A 20,788-nucleotide genomic window follows, 5' to 3' on the forward strand; every position below is an offset into this window, starting at 1 on the left:
TTAAGAGAAAACCAGGTTTGGGGATCAATGTATCGAATACTGATATTTTTAAAAAGACTCTGGGCTAACTCCTTGGATGCCATGCAGAACAAGCCGCAGTCTGCGTACTCCCTGTATCCGCAGCAAACTGCAACCCACCGCTCGAGCAGAGCTTCAGAAAGCACAACCAGAGACCTCAGGCTCCATCTCGGCAGCTCCCCGGAGGGTGACGGCTGTGCCCGAGCCAGCTTCCTTCCAGACCCCCGCTGCCTCGCGCCAGTCACTGACCACGGCATTCCCAGGCTCCCTGAGTGGGCTGTCTGTTTGCAGCAGGCCCCTGTCCATCGGGGGAGCTACCATCTGCGCCCATCTGCTCACAACGTCACTCACGTTAAGCTGCTTACTCCACCCTCTCTTTGTGGGATTCCAGGCCCAGTTTCAACAGACCAGGGTTCTAAAGCCATTTGAAAACCACGGATGAGCTCAAGCAGGAACGGAAAGGGTGGGGCAGGGGAGAAGGAAGGCTACTGAAGAAGCTTGGGGTGGGGAGGAGGAAGGACCTCCAGTCCCTTACTGACTGTGAGCTTCCTGGGGCCGAGGGCGGTGTCTTCTCCTTCCTCCCTGCGCTCTCCACAGAAATGAGCACCAGATGAAAGCAGAAGGGGACCGACCAGGAACATGCAGCCCCGGGGAAACACGTCAGACAGGGATTCTGAGCCACAGCGTCAAGAGGAAGGGATGTACTGTAATCCCTCTGGTGCAGGAAGGGGGCGCAGGTTCGGGAGCCACATACCCTAGGTCCGCTCTCACCTCACGGCTCAGCAATTCGTTTACTCTCTCTCTGTCACAGCCTTAGCTTTCTTGTCTTTGAATTGGGATAATATGTTTATTACAATAGTATTGTGATTACTAATTAAATGAGTTGATTTCATTCATTTTAAGGGCTAAGGCATATGTATAGCATCTAACGGGCTTCCCTTGTAGCTCAGTAGGTAAAGAATCAGTCTGCAATGCAGGAGACCCAGGTTTGATCCCCAGATCGGGAAGATCCCCTGGGGAAGGAAATGGAAACCCCCTCCAGTATTCTTGCCTGGAGAATCCCACGGACAGAGGAGCATGGACAGTTCATGTGGTGGCAAGAGTCAGACACGACTTGGCAACTAAACCACCACTATGATAGCATCTAACACAAGGCTGGGCCCAAACTTAACTTTCAAAAACTATCGGTTACTTCTTGTTCCCCACAAGTGACAGATGGTACAATGTTTTGCTACATGGCTTTGGACAAGCTGGACTTTTGAACCTAGATGTGTCTTATAGATCTACAAAATACACAATGCCTCTGCTAATAACCATACACTAGCTCTGTGGCCAAGGAGTCATTACTCTCTGATTACATGGTTATCTGCACTGTGGACCAGACAGAAGGGTGGCTCCTTCGAGATTCCAGAGCAGCCAAAGCAGCCCTTCGCTCCCCTTTCTCCTGCCTCAACCCTGCGTCCTGAGCCAAAGCACTAGGAACTCCTGGAGGTCACACCCTCCACCCCAATTCCACCCCTGCTCACCCAGCCTCTTCCACCAGCGGCCCCACAACCCACGACATAACCACGCCAGGCGGGAATCGACCTGAAAGGAGCCAGGTCCGTTCTGAGGATTCCATCCTGCTGTCAATATTGGTTTAGCTGCTAATATTCCAAGGGTAGCACATCCCTGGCTGCATTTTGAAGGTTCCTGTCTGACATGACAGGGAGGCACAGTGAGGAAAGGACCGAGACAGCAGGAGGGAGCGGCATCTGTTCCCTCCCCTCCCTCCAGCCCTATGCATTTACATCCAACACAGACACTGGTCTGGGTCCAACTGCCGTCCTGGCAGGCTTCTGCAGGCTGGAGATGTGAAAATACAGGAGCCTGGAGGAGGGGGTGTGGGACAGACGGAATGCTGTTCCCTGCGTTATAAGATGCCCTGTTTGTCTAGGGGTCTGCGGCTGAGTGCTGGCTATGATACCGACACCAAAGACACTGGCTGCTCCAGCGGTGGAGGGTTCAGCAGGGCGGAGCGGGGGCAGAAGTCAGTGCATCGCCTCCACAGAGATGAGGCAGACAGCACGCGCCACCGAGGGGACCAGCTCTCCCTGCAGTCACCGTGGCTCCACTCTCAGCCATGCACACCTCAGAACCCAGGAGACGGTGGTAAGCATGGGTGCTGTCTCAGGGGCCTGGAGTTGGTCCTGGTGAGGAGAATTCCCAGTGAAGCCCCACGGCCCACCCCCAATCATCTCCCAGCGGTGGTCCTGAGGCCTCCCTGGCCAGGGAGGTCCGCTGCAGTGTTTCTGGAGGGAGAAGGCCCAGCACCTGGCAGAGAGGCTGAGGGCTGTGAATGCAATTAACCAAACGATGCCATCTGGGAAACCGAAGCCCTGGGGAGGCTGGTGGGTCCTCTGCCTGTGTCACAGGGCAGGTGTCTGCTCCGAGCGCCTGGCAGGCCCAGGAGCTGAGGCGCCGAGGGAGGGAGAGGTTAGTCTGAGCGCAGGCAGGTGCTCACGCTGGCGGAGACGGCTATGGCCCGGAACAAGAGGAGAGCCAGAGGGGAGGAGGATAGACAGACAGACAGACAGACAGACAGGGGACGTGCTCATCTGAGGCCTCCCAAACGGAGACATGAAATCAGATTTCCACCTGGAACCTGGCTGGAGTCCTGCCCAGATCATCTGTGCAGCCAGCCCACCCTGAGAATGCTCCACAGCCCCGAAGTCAAACGGCCAGCTGTGTGGTCCCAGCACTGCAGGACCGCCACGGTTACACCCGGGTGCAGGCGCCTTCTCAGCCGTGAGTGCTGAACACGCTCCTTCACCTGCAGTCCAGACACCGGTAAAATGTGGTAACAATGCACCCGGTTTCACACAGTTGCCTTGCGGAGGATTACAGGGAACATGCCGAGCGCGGGTGGCCGGGGAGCCCTCCAGGGCTGATTCAGGCAAGGCTGACTGTTACCACCCTCTAAAGAGCCTGCTCGGGCCTCCTCCTCTCAGAACTTCCTGGGCCCTCAGTAGCCATATGTGTGTACTCTTATTTTCTTCTTTTTTTAAGTTTCCCAGTTAACCTGAAAGTCCTCTGATCCTTTGACCCTTCATGATGCCTCAGACTGCAGGAGGCAGTGTGGTGTCCCAGCAAGAAAAATGGCCCACAGTTCAGGATATCTGAGTCTTAATATGAGCTCTGTTGCGAATTCTTTATGTGGATGTTAAGAGAAGTAACTTCTTAAGCCTCAACTTATCCATCAATCAAATGGGAATGATGACACCAGCCTTGTCCTCATCACAGAATTTTCATGAAAGTCAAATGACACAGCTAATCTAAACAAATGCACTATAAAAATAAAAGCTCTGAACCAATATTAGGCTTGCAGATGAGACTGGAAGTGTCCAGAGGTATGAACTAGAACAGGTTTGTCCTGCGTCAGGCAGGGTAGGACTCCGGCTGCCCGTCAGATGGGCTGCTGGGCAGGGACACTGCTGTCATCGGAGAAGCGGGGGCTCCCGGGTGGAGCCCCTGAGTGGACAACTTGAGTGTGGCTGGACCACCTTGAGTGTGTGTGCCCAGGGAGGAGGGCAGAGGGGCGTTTGGAGGGAGCACAGAGATAGAGAGTAGGAGGGCTGCAAGTGCCGAGAGAGGAGGCACAGCAACCCAAAGCTGGACCAGCCCCTGATTCCGGCACGCACCTGGGGTCTGCTCCTATGCTGTGCCACAGATATTTACACGCCCATTGTACTAACCTATGCATTAGTGCAACCAGAGTCCTCCAAATGCAAAGCAAAAAAAACCTTGTGTCCCTGCTACTGTCAGTATGTTCAAGTTGTCTTTAGGAACAACGATCAGGTGAAAAAGTCCTGTGGTCAGATGGATTTCCCAGGAGGTCCCCAAAACCTGACACTGTTCTAAGGCAAGTTGCAGATCTAGAAGAACCCCAAAAGAAACTACCTTCATAAAACAGGTATATCCGAGCCACTGTTGCTATGACAAATAATAACTTTCATACTGAATACCTACTATAAGCCTACTATATGCCAGGCATGGTGTAGGGTTCCTTTATATGTTTCATCTTGACCACAAGATATTCCTCACTACCCCCATGTATACACCTAGAGTGGTTTGAAACTTTCCTACAGTCATAAAGCAAGGAGAGCTGGATTTTGTCCAGAGCCCAAATCCATGTTATCAGCATATCCCGTTAATAACTTTCAGCTCCCTCCCTGCCTGCATCCTCCCAGCCCAAATCCCCAACTCTTTCCGGGAGGAAAGAAGACATCTGAAAAGGGAACTGGAGCAATGAGGCAGAGACACCCACACTCAAGAACAGGGAAACGCTTCTCTGTTCAGGCTTCCAGGTCAGACTCCCTCAGCCCAGAAGCCTCCAGGTTGCTCGTTCGTGGTTCAGTGCCAATTACTCCTTGGTTAAAACTGTAGCCCTTAATTCTTGCATGTCCTCCCCTGACATTCCTGCCTGAGACCGAAACAGGAGCTGCCGGGAGCAGTGGGAAATTTTATCCCACAATGCAGCAGTGCAGACCCTGGACACAGGGTGTGGCTTCAGCCACGAACTGCGCCCTGGACAGCTGTCCATCCACCAGGGCCCCCTGCCCGCCCAGAGAAGGGGTTCTCACAAGGCCCCCCATGTGCTGGCGCTGTCATTCAGGGGGCCCCTGGGTTGCAGAGGCCACGCTAAGGGGGGCGCGGGTCACAAACACAGCTGTTCCCATTTTTCAAATGAGGTAACAGTCCGGACAATATGCAGGGCTAGTGCCGGCTCACTGCATCTGCTGGAGAAAAAGGAACAAGTGCTTTCCCAAAGCCAGCCTCCCGGCCAAGGACAGCCTTGCAGTCTGGCTCTGTAGCCCACTGCGGGGAGAAGGATGGAGCTGTCCCTCAGAAGATCCCAGGTCCAGAAACCTCTCATCAAAGAGAAGGGGCAGGAGGCATGAAACTCCCCCTACCCCGCACTCACCGGCAGGCTGCACTCACCGTCTCTGCCTCATTCAGCCTCCTTCCTGTAACGCCAGAGGGGGCTCCCTGCCCGGCTGCAAAGGCAAGGAAAACTCCAGCGTCCCAAACTGCACAGAAGTCAATCAACCTGTCACAAAGCAAGCACAAAGAAGAACCCCAGGGTCACTCGAGGAAAGAAAAAGAAAAGGCTTTGTGCTTTGTGGCTTGTTCATTCACTGGGAAATTACATCTTTGTCTACACCCGTTTGCACAGTTTTACATAGCATAAGAGCATCTTTGTTCACAGAAATTCAAAGCACTCTGCAAGAAATGGGAGAGATTCTGCAAGGTGCCTAAGCGTGCTGGACTTTGGGTAAGGAAAGTCGTCTCCCTCTCTCTCCATAATATCATTATTGTGACCTGACATCATAATCAAACTGCGGAATCCCTAGTCACCTAAAGGAGGGAAGCCATATCTCAAAGAATTTCTCCTACACCCAAGGGAGAATTTACCCAATAATTATCTCATTAATTTTCTTACTTAAGAGAAGTATTATGTTTTTCTTTCCCATCTACAGATAATCAAACCAAGTTCATAATAAATGAATTGCACATTAAAAGGAGACCTAATTTTGGTGTTAGGGGACATGGGTTTTAGGTCCTAGCTTTTTTTATTATTTAGGGTGTAGTCGCAGAGAGTCGGACACGACAGAGCGACTGAACAATACTTCCCTACGTGTAACTCATTTTCCTCATCTGTAAAATGGGGAGAAGGTACAGGGCAGTGCATCAGATCACCAGATCATTGTCGGCATTTCAAATGTTCAGGTCCCAGGTCTGATCCTTTGGGGCAATCACTTAGCCTTTCTCAGTACAGATAACATACCTCAATCATTTGCTTTAACATTAAAATGTGTCTGTAGGAAATGGTAACATCCACCAGTGTGGAGGGGAATGTGGCAATATCTAGTTGGTTTACTCTTGTCAGGTTGAAGGAACTCTTCACACTTTTTTGCATAGAACATAGATTTTTTAAATTCAAAATTATATGGAATTTACTTGTAAAGAAAGATTTTTTAAAAATTAAAGATTTCTTTCTTATAGTTACCATATTAATGGTTATTTAACACCATATTAATGTTAAATTTACTGTAATATCTTCAGCCAGTATGTATATTCAGCCAGTTTACAAATATTTGTTTTTTAACTTTTACAATGTTGTGTTGGTTTCTGCCAAATAGCAACGTGAATCAGCCTTATTACACATCTAACCAGCACCTCCCTCCCCTCCCCATTCCATCCCCCCAGGTCATCACAGAGCCCAGGCGGGGCTCTGCTACATCGCATCTTCTCACCAGCTGTCCTCCGTACACCTGATAGTGTATATATGCTGGTACTACTTTCTCCATCCGTCCCCTTCTCTTCTGCTCCCACCGTGTCCACAAGTCCATTCTCTATATCTGCCTCTCCATTCCTTCCCTGAAAATAGGTTAATCAATACAATTTTTCTAGATTCCATATATGTGTGTTAATACATGATATTTGCTTTTCTCTTTCTGACTTACTTCACTCTGTCCACCTCACTAGAACTGACTCAAATTCATTCTTTTTTATGGTTAATATTCCATTGTATAAATATACCACATCTTTATCCATTCATCTGTCAGTGGACATCTAGATTGCTTCCATGTCCTGACTATTGTTAATAGTGCTGCTATGAACATTGGGATACAAGTCTTTTTCAATTTATGGTTTTCCCAGGGTATAGACCCAGTAGTGGGGTTACTGGGTCATATGGTAGATTTATTCCTAGTTTGTTTTTTTTTTTAAGAAATCTCCATACTGTTCTCTGTAAAAGCTGTATCAGTTTACATTCCCACCAACAGTGTAGGAGGGTTCCCTTTTCTCCACATCCTCTCCAGCATTTATTGTTTGTAGATTTTTTGATGATGGCCATTCTGACTGGTGTGAGGTGATACCTCATTGTAGTTTTGATTTGCATTTCTCTAATAATTAGTGATGTTCAGCATCTTTTCATGTGTTTATTGGCCATCTGTATGTCTTCTTTGGAGAAATGTCTGTTTAGGTCTTCTGCCCATTTTTTGACTGGGTTGTTTATTTTTCTAATATTGAACTGCATGAATTGCCTATATATTCTGGAGATTAATCCTTTGTCAGTTTCATTTGCCATTCTGAGGGTTGTCTTTTAATCTTGTTTATTGTTTCCTTTGCTGTGCAAAAGCTTTTAATTTTAGTTATGTCCCATTTTTTAAATTTTTGTTTTTATTTCCATTACTCTAACGAGTGGGTCAAAGAGGACCTTGCTGTGATTTATGTCGGAGTGTACTACCTATGCTTTCCTCTGACAGTTTTATAGTCTCTGGCCTTACGTTCAAGTCTTTAATCAATTTTGAGTTTATTTTTGTGTATGGTGTTAGGAAGTGTTCTAGTTTCATTCTTTTGCATGTAACTGCCCAGTTTTCCTAGAACCACTTACAGAAGAGGCTGTCCTTTCTCCATTGTATATTCTTGTCTCCTTTGTAAAAAGGAAGGTGCCCAGATGTGTGTGGGTTTGTCTCTGGACTCTGTCTTGTTGCATTGGTCTATATTTCTGTTTCTGTGCCAGCACCATGCTGTCTTGATGGCTGTAGCTTTGGAGCATAGTCTGAAGTCAGGAAGGTGATTTCTCCAGCTCCGTTCTTCCTTCTCAGGACTGCTTTGGCTATTTGGGGCCTTCTGTGTTTCCATACAAATTGTGAAATTTTTTGTTCTAGTTCTGTGAAAAATATCATTGGTAGTTTGATAGGGATTACACTGAATCTGTGTGATTCCTCTGGGTAGTACAGTCATTTTCACAATATTGATTCTTCCAATCCAAGAATATGGAATATCTCTCCATCTGTTTGTGCCATCTTGGATTTCTTTCATCAGTGTCTTATAGTTTTCTGCATATAGATCTTTTGTCTATTTAGGTAGCTTTATTCCTAGGTGTTTTATTCTTTTTGTTGCAATGGTGAATGGGATTGTTTCCTTAATTCTCTTTCTGATTTTTCATTGTTAGTGTACAGGAATGCAAGGGATTTCTACACATTAATTTTATATCCTGTGACTTTACTGTATTCATTGATGAGCTGTAGTAATTTTCTGGCAGAATCTTTAGGGTTTTCTATGTATAGTGTTATGTCATCTGCAAACAGTGAGTTTTACTTCTTCTTTTCTGATCTGGATTCTTTTAATTTCATATTTTGCTTCTCTAATTGCTATGGCTAGGACTTTCAAAACTATATTGAGTAATATTGAAGAGAGTAGGCACCCTTATCTTGTTCTTGATCTTAGAGGAAAGCTTTCAGTTTTTCATCATTGAGAATAATGTTTGCTGTGGATATATCATACCTTTATTATGTTGAGGTAGGTCCATCTAGTCAAGTCTATGGTTCTTCCAGTAGTCATGTATGAATGTGAGAGCTGGACCATAAAGAAAGCTGAGTGCCAAAGAACTGATGTTTTTGAACTATGGTGTTGGAGAAGACTCTTGAGAGTCCCTTGGACTGCAAGGAGATCCAACCAGTGCATCCTAAAGGAGATCAGGCCTGAGTGTTCATTGGAAGGACTGATGTTGAAGCTGAAACTCCAATACTTTGGCCACCTAATGAGAAGTGCTGACTCAATGGAAAAGACCCTCATGCTGGGAAAGATTAAAGGCAGGAGGAGAAGGGGACGACAGAGGATGAGATGGTTGGATGGCATCACCGACTCAATGGGCATTAGTTTGGGTAAACTCCAGGAGTTGGTGATGGACAGAGAGGCCTGGCGTGCTACAGTCCATGGGGTTGCAAAGAATCGGACACGACTGAGCAAATGAACTGAACTGAGGTTTCTTCTATGCCTATTTTCTGGAAAGGTTTTATCAAAATGGGTGTTGATTTTGCCAAAAGCTTTCTCTGCATCTACTGAGATGATTATATGGTTTTTATCTTTCAGTTTGTTGGTATGGTGTATCACATTGATTGATTTGTGGATGTTGAAAAATCCTTGCATCCCTGGGATAAATTCCACTTGATCATGGTGTATGATCCTTTAAGTGTGTTCTTGGATTCTGTTTGCTAGAATTCTGTTGAGAATGTCTGCATCTATACGAAGGAACACTTTAGGAAAATTACCTCTTTAGAAGAGGAGCTGTACTGTCCATGTCAATATTTTTACCCTAATATTATTTATGATATTTTTGCCATGACAAAAAAGTTTTTTCATAGTTAAATAGATCTTTTATCACTGCTTTTTGTCATACTTAGGTCTCTATTTTCAAGAATATTTTTAAGATTCCCATATATTCCTTAGCATTTCTATAGTTTAGTATTTTTGTTTCAATCTTCTATTCATCAGGAAATTATTTTGAAATCATAGGAGGGAGGACTATAGTTTTATAAATATATCAGCTGGATTTCCCAACTTCATTTATTGAAGAATTCACATTTTACCCTTTGGTTGGAAATACCATCTTTATCATATATTAAATCCCCTTACGCATTTGGGTCTATTTCTGGATTTTCTCTCTCACTCATCTATTTATTTCTTCATATGCAGGTACCATACACTTTTAATTACTGTAATTGATTAAATTTGGTTTTTAAGAATTTTCCTGTTTATTCTTGCTTGTTTTTTTCCACATGAACTACAAACCAGGTTCTCTAGTTTTTTAAAAATCAGATGGTATTTTTAAATTGTATTAATATTGCAAATTAACTTAGAAATGACATATTTATGATGTTGAATCTACTTAAGAATGTGACATACTTTTAGAGGAATGGCTAAGAAGATGTGGTACATATATACAGTGGAATATTACCAAGTCATTAAAAAGAGTGAAATAAATCCATTTGCAGCAATGTCTTCAACACAGTGCTAGAAGTTTTAGCTACTGGAATAAGGCAAGAAAAGGAAATAAATGGCATACAAGTCAGAATGGAAGAAATAAAACTGTTTCTACATGCTGGTAACATGATGGTCTATGTAGAAAATCCCAAGGAAACTACAAAAAGATCCTCTTAGAACTAGAGTCATCAAGGTCTCAGGATATCAGATTAGACACCCAAAAATCATTTCTATTTCTGTGTGTAAGCAATGAACACATGGAAAAATTTCAGTACCCCATAACAATCCCTCAAAAATTCAATACATAAGTATAAAATGAATAAAACATGTACACGACTTATATGCTGATAACTACTGATGAAGTAAATCAAAGCACTACAAAAATGGAGAGACATATATCATGTTCATGGATTAGAAGACTCCATAAAGTAAGCATGCAAATTCTCCGCAAATTTATATACTGGTTTAAAACAACATCTATCAAAATCCTACCAAGATTTTTAATAGATAAAGACAGATTGTGCTAAAATTTATATGGAAATACAAAGAAACTAGAATAACTAAAATAATTTTAAAAAAGAAAAATGGGAAGAATCAATCTACCCAATTGAAAGACTCATTATATAGCTTCAGTAATCAAAACTATGTGGTATTGGTGGAGGAACAGACACACAGATCAATGGGACAGAACAGAGAAACCAGAAATAGAGCAACATAAATATGCTCAACTGATTTTTTACAAAGAAGCCAAAATAATGGAGGAAGATAACCTTTTCAACAAATGGTGTTGGAGGAATTGGACATCCATAGGATTCACAGGCAAAAAAAAAAAAAAAAAAATATATATATATATATATATATATGTTTTTAACACATGTCCTTACACAAAAATGGCTTCAAATGGATGGTGGACTTAAAATGTAAAACTTGTAGAATAAACACAAGAGAAAATCTAAGCAAACTAGATTTGCTGACAAGAGCAAGGTCTGTAAAAGGAAAATTGATAAACTAGACTTCAAAACTTAAACTTTGTTTTGCAAAAGATAAGAGTAGGAGAAACCATGCATATGACAAAGAACTAGCTCTAGAATATAAAATAAAGAACCTCAAAAGTCAGCAGTAAAGATACAAACATCCAGTTAGGACATGATCAAAGTTTTGAAAAGATATTTCACTGAAATATCTATTCAGACAGCAAACAAGCATTGAAAAGATATTCAACATAATTAACCATCAGGGGAATGCAAATTAAAACCCACAATAAAAAGAAAAAAATCCAGTGAGATATCACTACACATCTATCAGAATGGCTAAAATAATAAAAAATGGTGACAACAGCAAATGCTGACAAGATGTAGAAAAACTAGATTACTTATCCACTGCTGGTGGAAATGCAAAATAATACATATGGTCTAGAACATAGTTTGACAATTTCTTAAAAAAAAAAAAAAAGTAACCACCATGTAATTCACAAATGCACTTCCAGGCATTTATCCCAGAGAAATAAAGACTTATATTCATAGCAAAACCTGTATATGAATGTTTATAGTGGCCTTATTCATAATAACCCCCAGATGGAAACAACCCCAGTATCTTTTTTTTCCTCCGTTGGCTATCTATTTTACATATGGTAATATAACCCCAGTAGCTTCTACAGGATGAATGGTTAAACAAATAGCAGTATGTCCATATCATACAACACTACCCAGCAATAAAAAGGAAAGAACTATTGAAACATGCAATAACTTGGACAAATCTCCACTCAATTATGCTGAGTGAAAAAAGTCAACCCAAATGGTTAAATATTGTGTAATTCCATTCATATAACATTCTGGAAATGACAAAAATTATAGAAACAGAACAGATTATTGGTTGCCATGGGTTAAGAAAGGGGGTTCGTGATAGGAAAAGATGGGTGTGTCTATAAAAGGTTAACAAGAGAGACCTCTGTACTGAGAGAAATGTTTTTATCTTGACAGTACATTGTCAATATCCTAGTGTGGTATTATACTACAGTTTTGCAAGGTGTTACTATTGAGGGAAGCTGGGAAAAGCATAGGGCTTCCCAGGAGGCCCAATGGTAAAGAATCCGCCTGCCAATGCAGCAGACACAGGAGACATGGGTTGGATCCCTGGGTCAGGAAAATCCCCTGGAGAAGGAAATGGCAACCCACTCAAGTATTCTTGCCGAGAGAATTCCATGGATGGAAGAGCCTGGCGGGCTTCAGTTCAAAGGATTACAAAGGTCAGGCCTGACTGAGCAACTAAGCATGCATGGGCAAAGAAAGCATATAAAGGATCTGTCTGTATTATTTGCTTCGACTGCATATGAACCTATAATTGTCTCAAATAAAAAATTTAATTAAAGTAGTTTTTAGCTGATTCTCTTTGTATTTCACATAATAGTATCATCTGTAAATAATTATAATGTTTTTTCTCCTTTCCAATTTTTATGCCTCATTTCCTTCTTTTGGCAGATTCAACTTAATGTTAGGCATTAGAAAAACAAACTGAGAAGAAAAATCTGCTACCACACCAAGTAATACAAACTGGATGGAAATATCTTTTTAACATATTTTCATTATGTGCTAGCACATATTACAGAATTTTGACATTATTTTTAAAAACTAAAATATTTTCCCAGATGTATTTAAAAGCTGTATCTGCACAGTAAGGGGAGGAATAACCAGGAGAGGCTAGAGGGGCCTGCACAGCCACAAAGATAGACACTTCTAAGAGAAGCCGCAAACTTAGAGAAAATGTTTGAAAGACAAATCTGGTAAAGGTCTGGTTGCAGAATGCACAATGAATTCTCAGCTGAATAATAAGCCAATAAACAACCCAATAAAAAATAAGCAAAAGATCTAAATAGATCTTTAGCAAAGGAGATACATGTGGCAAATACGCACTCAAAAAGATATTTAGCACTACTTGTCATTAGGGAAGTGCAAATTAAAACCACAATGAGATACCATGAGACCATTATATATCTGTTAGAATAACAGCTCAAAAACCCCAGAAAGCGAAAACCTCACATGATGGTGAGGATATGAGGCTACTGGAACTTACATACATAAAAATAGTATACTTTGGAAAACCACTTGGCAGATGTTTAAAGATGAAATATATAGTTACTATATGACCCAGTAATTCCACTCCTGGGTATTTACCCAAGAGAAATTAATATATATTTCTACAGAAAAACCCAAGTAAGACAGTAGGTGTTGCGAGAGGGCATCAGAGGGCAGACACACTAAAACCATAATCACAGAAAACTAGCCAATCTGATCACAGGACCACAGCCTTGTCTAACTCAATGAAACTAAGCCATGCCGTGTGGGGCCACCCAAGACAGCCGGGTCATGGTGGAGAGTTCTGACAGAATGTGGTCCACTGGAGAAGGGAATGGCAAACCACTTCAGAATTCTTGCCTTGAGAACCCCATGAACAGTACGAAAAGGCAAAAAGATAGGGCACTGAGAGACGAACTCCCCAGGTCGATAGGTGCCCAATATGCTACTGGAGATCAGTATAGAAATAACTCCAGAAAGAATGAAGGGATGGAGCCAAAGCAGAAACAATACCCAGTTGTGGATGGGACTGATGATAGAAGCAAGGTCCAATGCTGTATACAGCAATATTGCATAGGAACCTGGAATGTTAGGTCCATGAATCAAGGCAAATTGGAAGCAGTCAACAGGAGATGGCAAGAGTGAATGTTGACATTCTAAGAATCAATGAACTAAGATGGACTGGAATGGATGAATTTAACTCAGATGACCATTATATCTATTACTGTTGGCAGGAATCCCTTAGAAGAAATGGAGTAGTCATCATGGTCAACAAAAGAGTCCAAAATGCAGTACTTGGATGCAATCTCAAAAATGACAGAATGATCTCTGTTCGTTTTCAAGGCAAACCATTCAATATCACGGTAATCCAAGCCTATGCTCCAACCAGTAATGCTGAAGAAGCCGAAGTTGAACGGTTCTGCGAAGACCTACAAGACCTTTTAGAACTAACACCCAAAAAAGATGTGCTTTTCATTATAGGGGACTGGAATGCAAAAGTAGGAAGTCAGGAAACACCTGGAGTTACAGGCAAATTTGGCCTTGGAGTACAGAATGAAGCAGGGCAAAGGCTAATACAGTTTTGCCGAGAGAATGCACTGGTCATAGCAAACACCCTCTTCCAACAACACAAGAGAAGACTCTACACATGGACATCACCAGATGGTCAACACTGAAATCAGACTGATTATATTCTTTGCAGCCAAATATGGAGAAGCTCTATAGAGTCAGCAAAAACAAGACCGGGAGCTGACTGTGGCTCAGATCATGAACTCCTTATTGCCAAATTCAGACTTGAATTGAAGAAAGTAGGGAAAACCACTAGACCGTTCAGGTATGACCTAAATCAAATCCCTTATGATTATACAGTGGAAGTGAGAAATAGATTTAAGGGACTAGATCTGATAGACAGAGAGCCTGATGAACTATGGATGGAGGTTCGTGACATTGTACAGGAGACGGATAAAGACCATCCCCAAGAAAGAAATTCAAAAAAGCAAAATGGCTATCTGAGGAGGCCTTACAAATAGGTGAGAAAAGAAGGGAAGCCAAAAGCAAAGGAGAAAAGGAAAGATATATCCACTTGAATGCAGAGTTCCAAAGAATAGCCAGGAGAGATAAGAAAGCCTTCCTCAGGGATCAGTGCAAAGAAATAGAGGAAAACAACAGAATGGGAAAGACTAGAGATCTCTTTAAGAAAATCAGAGATACCAAGGGAACATTTCATGCAAAGATGGGCTCGATAAAGGACAGAAGTGGTATGGACCTGACAAAAGCAGAAGATATTAAGAAGAGGTGGCAAGAATACACAGAAGAACTGTACAAAAAAGATCTTCAAGACCCAGATAATCACGATGGTGTGATCACTCACCTAGAGCCAGACATCCTAGAATGTGAAGTCAAGTGGGCCTTAGAAAGCATCACTACGAACAAAGCTAGTGGAGGTGATGGAATTCCAGTTGAGATATTTCAAATCCTGAAAGATGATGCTGTGAAAGTGCTGCACTCAGTATGCCAGGAAATTTGGAAAGCTCAGCAGTGGCCACAGAACTGGAAAAGGTCAGTTTTCATTCCAATCCCAAAGAAAGGCAACGCCAAAGAATGCTCAAACTACCATACAATTGCACTCATTTCACACGCTAGTAAAGTAATGCTCAAAATTCTCCAAGCCAGGCAATACATACACCGTGAACTTCCAGATGTTCAAGCTGCTTTTAGAAAAAGCAGAGGAACCAGAGATCAAATTTCCAACATCCACTGGATCATTGAAAAAGCAAGACAGTTCCAGAAAAACATCTATTTCTGCTTTATTGACTATGCCAAAGCCTTTGACTGTGTGGATCACAATAACTGTGGAAAATTCTGAAAGAGATGGGAATACCAGACCACCTGACCTGTCTCTTGAGAAACCTGTATGCAGGTCAGGAAGCAACAGTTAGAACTGGACATGGAACAACAGACTGGTTCCAAATAGGAAAAGGAGTATGTCAAGGTTGTATATTGTCACCCTGCTTATTTAACTTCTATGCAGAGTACATCATGAGAAACGCTGGGCTGGAAGAAGCACAAGCTGGAATCAAGATTGCCAGGAGAAATATCAATAACCTCAGATATGCAGACGGCACCACCCTTATGGCAGAAAGTGAAGAGGAACTAAAAAGCCTCTTGATGAAAGTGAAGGAGGAGAGTGAAAAAGTTGGCTTAAAGCTCAACATTCAGAAAACTAAGATCATGGCATCCAGTGCCATCACCTCATGGGAAATAGATGGGGAAACAGTTGAAACAGTGTCAGACTTTTATTTTTGGGTGCTCCAAAATCACTGCAGATGGTGACTGCAGCCATGAAATTAAAAGACGCTTACTCCTTGGAAGGAAAGTTATGACCAACCTGGATAGCATATTTAAAAGCAGAGACATTACTTTGCCTCCAAAGGTCCGTCTAATCAAGTCTATGCTTTTTTCAGTGGTCATGTATAGATGTGAGAGTTGGACTGTGAAGAAAGCTGAGCACCGAAGAACTGATGCTTTTGAACTGTGGTATTGGAGAAGACTCTTGAGAGTCCCTTGGACTGCAAGGAGATCCAACCAGTCCATCCTAAAGGAGATCAGTCCTGGGTGTTCATTGGAAGGACTGATGCTGAAGCTGAAACTCCAATACATGGGTTTTGGGTAGACTCCAGGAGTTGGTGATGGACAGGGAGGCCTGGCGTGCTGCAATTCTTAGGGTCGCAAAGAGTCGGACATGACTGAGTGACTGAACTGAACTGAACAGAAAAACCTACACATGAATATTCATAGCAAGTTTATTCATAATTGCCAAAAACTAGAAATAAGCCAAATATCTGTCAATAGGTGAGTGGATAAATAAACTGTGTATGTAATACAATGGAAAACTAGTTATCAATAAAAAAGAGATCTACTGATATAAGCAACAAATTAGAGGCATCTCCAACGCATTGTTAAGTAAAAGAAGCCGGTGTCACATGATTTCATTTATATGACATTTTTAGGAAATGCATACTCCAGGGACATAATACAGATCAGTGGTTACCAGAAGCTGGGACTGCAGGGAAAAGATTAACCAAAAGGGGGGTATATGAGAACTTCTATGGAATGATGGAAATGCTCTGTATTTTTATTATGGTGGTGGTTACATAACTGTATGTATTTGCAAATTTTATAAGACTAAACACCTAACAGAAGTGGATTTTATTCTAAGGTATATCTCCATTGACTGAAATTGGAAAAAAAAATCTTTAAGGTATAAGAAAGGCAGATTAAAACCTGGGGGAAGATACTGGATATACAGATCTGACAAAGGATTACTATCAAGAATATATAAAGAAGTTCTATAAGTAAATAAGAGGATAACCAATCCAATAGAAATATAGGAAGGAGACAAGAATGCATATGGTTAATAAACATAGTATTGGTAATTGGGAAATGCAAATCAGGACCAATTTACAAACTCACTCAATTGGCAAAAATTACTAAATCGAATGATATCAACTGCTCAAAGAGATTGAAAATATAGAGTTTCTTATACACTGCTAAGGGTATAATCACTTTAGAAAAAGCTGAACATCATTCCCTAAAGTTGCATTCACAAACAATGGTTTAGCAAATTTACTTCTAGATATAGACCCGTAAGGAACTCCTGTATATGTAAAACTATGTCTCTGGCAGCATTGTTCACTATAGGAAAAACCTAGAAATGGCCCAAAAGTTCATCAGCAAAGAAATGGATAATTAAACTGTGTTAGAGTCAAAGGGTGAAATACACAAAGCAGACAAAATAAGTGAATTAGAGTGCTATGCAATAAAGTGATATAATAAAGAGGAAATAAAAGAAAACAGGATTCTAAAATAATTATTACTACAACTCAACAACAACAAAACACACACAATTAAAACGTGGGCAAAGGACTTGAATAGACATTTCTCCAAAGAAGATACATAAATGACCAAGACACATATAAAAAGATGTGCAATAGGGAAATGCAAATCAAAACCACAATGGGAAATCATCACATACCCATTAGGATGGCTACTATCCAAAACAAACAAACAGAAAACAACAAGTGTTGCCAAGGATGTGGAGAAACTGGAACCTCCTACATTGCTGGGGGGAGTATAGTGCAGCCTTTATGGAAAGCAGCATGATGGTTCCTCAAAAAATTAAAAATAGAATTACTATATGATCCAGCAATTTCATTCTGGGTACATATAAAAAAGAATGGAGGGACTTCCCTGGTGGTCTAGTGGTTAAAACTCCATGCTTCCACTACACAAGGTGTGGTTTTAATCCCTGGTTGGGGAACTAAGATCCCGTGTGCTGTGTAGTGCAGCCAAAAAATTATTTAAATTTTTTAAACTAAAAAAAAAAAAAGAATTGAAAGCAAGATTTCAAAGAAATATCTGCATACCCATGTTCATAGTAGCATTATTCAAGATAGCCAAAAGGTGTAAGTAACTCAAGTATTCATCAACACATGAAAGGATCAACAAAATGTGGTAAAAACATACAATGGAATATTCTTCAGTCTTAAAAAGGAAGGAAATTCTATCATGTGCTACAACATGGATAAACTTTGAGGATACTATGCAAATTAAAATGTCAGTCACAAAAGGACAAATACTGTATGATTCCACTTATATGTGATACCTAGAATAGTCATATTTCATAGAGACAGAAAGTAGAATGAAGGTTGCCAAGGGGAGGAGGAATAAGGAGCTGTTCTTTAATGGGTACAGAGTTTAAGTCTTGCAAGATGAAAACAGTTCTGAAGATGAGTTGCACAACTATGCAAATGTACTAAACACTATAGAGCCGCACACTTTAAAAATGGTTTAAATGGGAAATTTTATGTCATGCATATTTTACTACAATTAAAAAGGAAAGATAATGATTACTTCTGGTAGTGAGAGAGGTGGAAAGAACAGCTTAATTGTGATGGTACCATAAGATTAGATATTTGCTAGTTCTCAAAGTCTTATATTTTGTTATATGTGGTAGATTTGCAAGTAGTTACAATATTGCTATAAATAAATAAGTAAACAGATGATTGCTTCTGCTGCTAAGTCGCTTCAGTTATGTCCGACTCTGTGCGACCCCATAGATGGCAGCCCACCAGGCTCCCCTGTCCCTGGGATTCTCCAGGCAAGAATACTGGAGTGGGTTGCCATGTCCTTCAATGCATGAAAGTAAAAAGTGAAAGTGAAGTCACCCAGTCGTGTCCGACTCTCAGCGACCCCATGGACTGCAGCCTACCAGGCTCCTCCATCCATGGGATTTTCCAGGCAAGAGGACTGGAGTGGGGAGCCATTGCCTTCTCCGAAACGGATGATAAGAAAGGAAAAAAAAAGTAGGAAGGAAGCGGGGAAGAAGGGAGAGATAAGGAGGGAGGGAGAGAAGGAATAAAAGAAAGAAAAACAGCAGGGCACGCTTGGACCAATGATGAGAATGAGTCATGAACCAAGCATCATGATTAATCCAATGCTGTGTTCCTGAAGTCCTTCCCTAGAAACATCCAATGGGTCAAAGGAATCCTAGATTATCTGAAATGAAACGGATCTCAGAAACCACTAACTGAATTCCATCATTCAAGGTGATGAGAAAAGTGATGCAGAAATAGATGAGAAATGTGAATGATGCTCAGAGAAGTTCAGTGATTTCTCTAAAGTCACACAGATATCCACATTCTAATCCTTCCTCAGCTATGTTTGTTAAAACAGACAGTAGCAATGAGGACAAATTAAGAACAGACACCCATTCTTACAAACAACCATCCAATTCTTACAATATTCCTATAAGGAAGGAATTATTATTCAAATTTTACATATTAGAAATTTGAAGTCTAATGATGTTAAAAAAAACTTGCTTAAGGTTTCTCAGCTGGTGAGAGGCAGAGTCAGCACTCAAACCCAGGTTGGTGGGTGTCTTCAGAACCCACACTCCCTTCATGCCACTCAGAAGCCTGGTTCAGAGCTACAGGGCGACATTCCTACTGCTACTTTGTCATGGCCCTCAATTTCATTTAAAACTTCTCTTTGTAGTTTTTTAAAATGTATTTATCTTTTATTGAATTTTACTGCTTTAAGGAATTTTGCTGTTTTCTGTCAAACCTCAGCATGAATCAGCCGTAGGTATACATCTATCCCCTCCCTCTGAATCTCCTCCTGTCTCCTGCCCCCTCCCACCCCTCTAGGTTTTACAGAGCCCCTGTTCCAGCTTCCTGAGCCACACAGCAAATTCCCATTGGCTATCTGTTTCACAAATGGTAATGTAAGTTTCCGTGTTACTCTCTCCATACCTCTCACCCTCTCCTCCCCTCTCCCCATGGCCATAAGTCTATTTTCTATGTCAGTTTCTCCATTGTTGCCCTGTAAATAAATTCTTCAGTACCATTTTTCTAGATTCCATATATATATGCGTTAGAATACGGTATTTATCTTTCTCTTTCTGACTCACTTCACTCTGTATAATAGGCTCTAGGTTCATCCACCTCATTAGAACTGACTCAAACGTGTTCCTTTTTATGGCTGAGTAATATTCCATTGTGTATATAACTTCTTTATCCATTCATCTGTCAATGGACTTCCAGGTTGCTTCCATATTCCAGCTATTGTAAATAGTGCTGCAATGAACCATGGGATACATATGTCTCTTTCAAGTTTGGTCTCCTCAGGTTATATGCCTAGGAGTGGGATTGCTGGGTCATATGCAGTTTTATTTCTAGTTTTTTAAGGAATCTCTATACCGTCTTCCATAGTGGCTCTATCAATTTACATTCCCACCAACAGTGCAAGAGCATTTCCTTTGCTCCACACCCTCTCCAGCATTTATTGTTTGTAGATTTTTTGATGATGGCCATTCTGACTGGTGTGAGGTGATATCTCATTGCATTTTTGATTTGCATTTCCCTAATAATGAGCGATGTTGAGCATCTTTTCATGTGTTGTTAGCCATCCGTGTGTCTTCTTTGGAAAAATGTGTTTAGGTCTTTTCCCCACTTTTTGATTGGGCTGTTTGCTTTTCTGGTATTGAGTTGTATGCTGCTGCTGCTGCTAAGTCACTTCAGTCGTGTCCGACTCTGTGCGACCCCATAGATGGCAGCCCACCAGGCTACCCTGTCCCTGGGATTCTCCAGGCAAGAGCACTGGAGTGGGGTGCCAGTGCCTTCTCCATGAGTTGTACGAGCTGCTTGTATGTTTTGGAAATTAGTCCTTTGTCAGTTGTTTCATTTGCTATTATCTTCTCACATTCTGAGGGTTGTCTTTTCACCTTGCTTTCTCTTTGTAATTATATCAGAAAATTGTTACTGTGATTATATCAGAAAATTGTTTCCCTATGGGGAAAAAGGGTATAACTAAACTTAGCTTATATA

General features: G+C 41.6%; 1 protein-coding gene across 21 annotated transcripts in view; it reads right to left on the reverse strand.

The window, feature by feature from the left end:
* The window catches only part of NFASC (neurofascin), a 195,377-nt gene that overhangs the window by 92,951 nt on the left and 81,638 nt on the right, over positions 1-20,788 (reverse strand). For 19 of the 21 annotated variants that reach the window (XM_070474620.1, XM_070474617.1, XM_070474619.1 and 16 more), the window contains one exon: positions 4,999-5,107. The exons of 1 other annotated variant lie outside the window; for it this stretch is intronic. The gene's annotated coding sequence lies outside the window, so the exon portion shown is untranslated. Of the gene's footprint in view, positions 1-2,655; positions 2,787-4,998; positions 5,108-20,788 lie in introns of those variants that run through there. One more of the 21 variants, XM_070474616.1, reaches the window with a different exon arrangement.

The sequence above is a fragment of the Odocoileus virginianus genome, chromosome 11 (assembly GCF_023699985.2).
Source record: "Odocoileus virginianus isolate 20LAN1187 ecotype Illinois chromosome 11, Ovbor_1.2, whole genome shotgun sequence".
In the NCBI taxonomy this organism is placed as follows: Eukaryota; Metazoa; Chordata; class Mammalia; order Artiodactyla; family Cervidae; genus Odocoileus; species Odocoileus virginianus.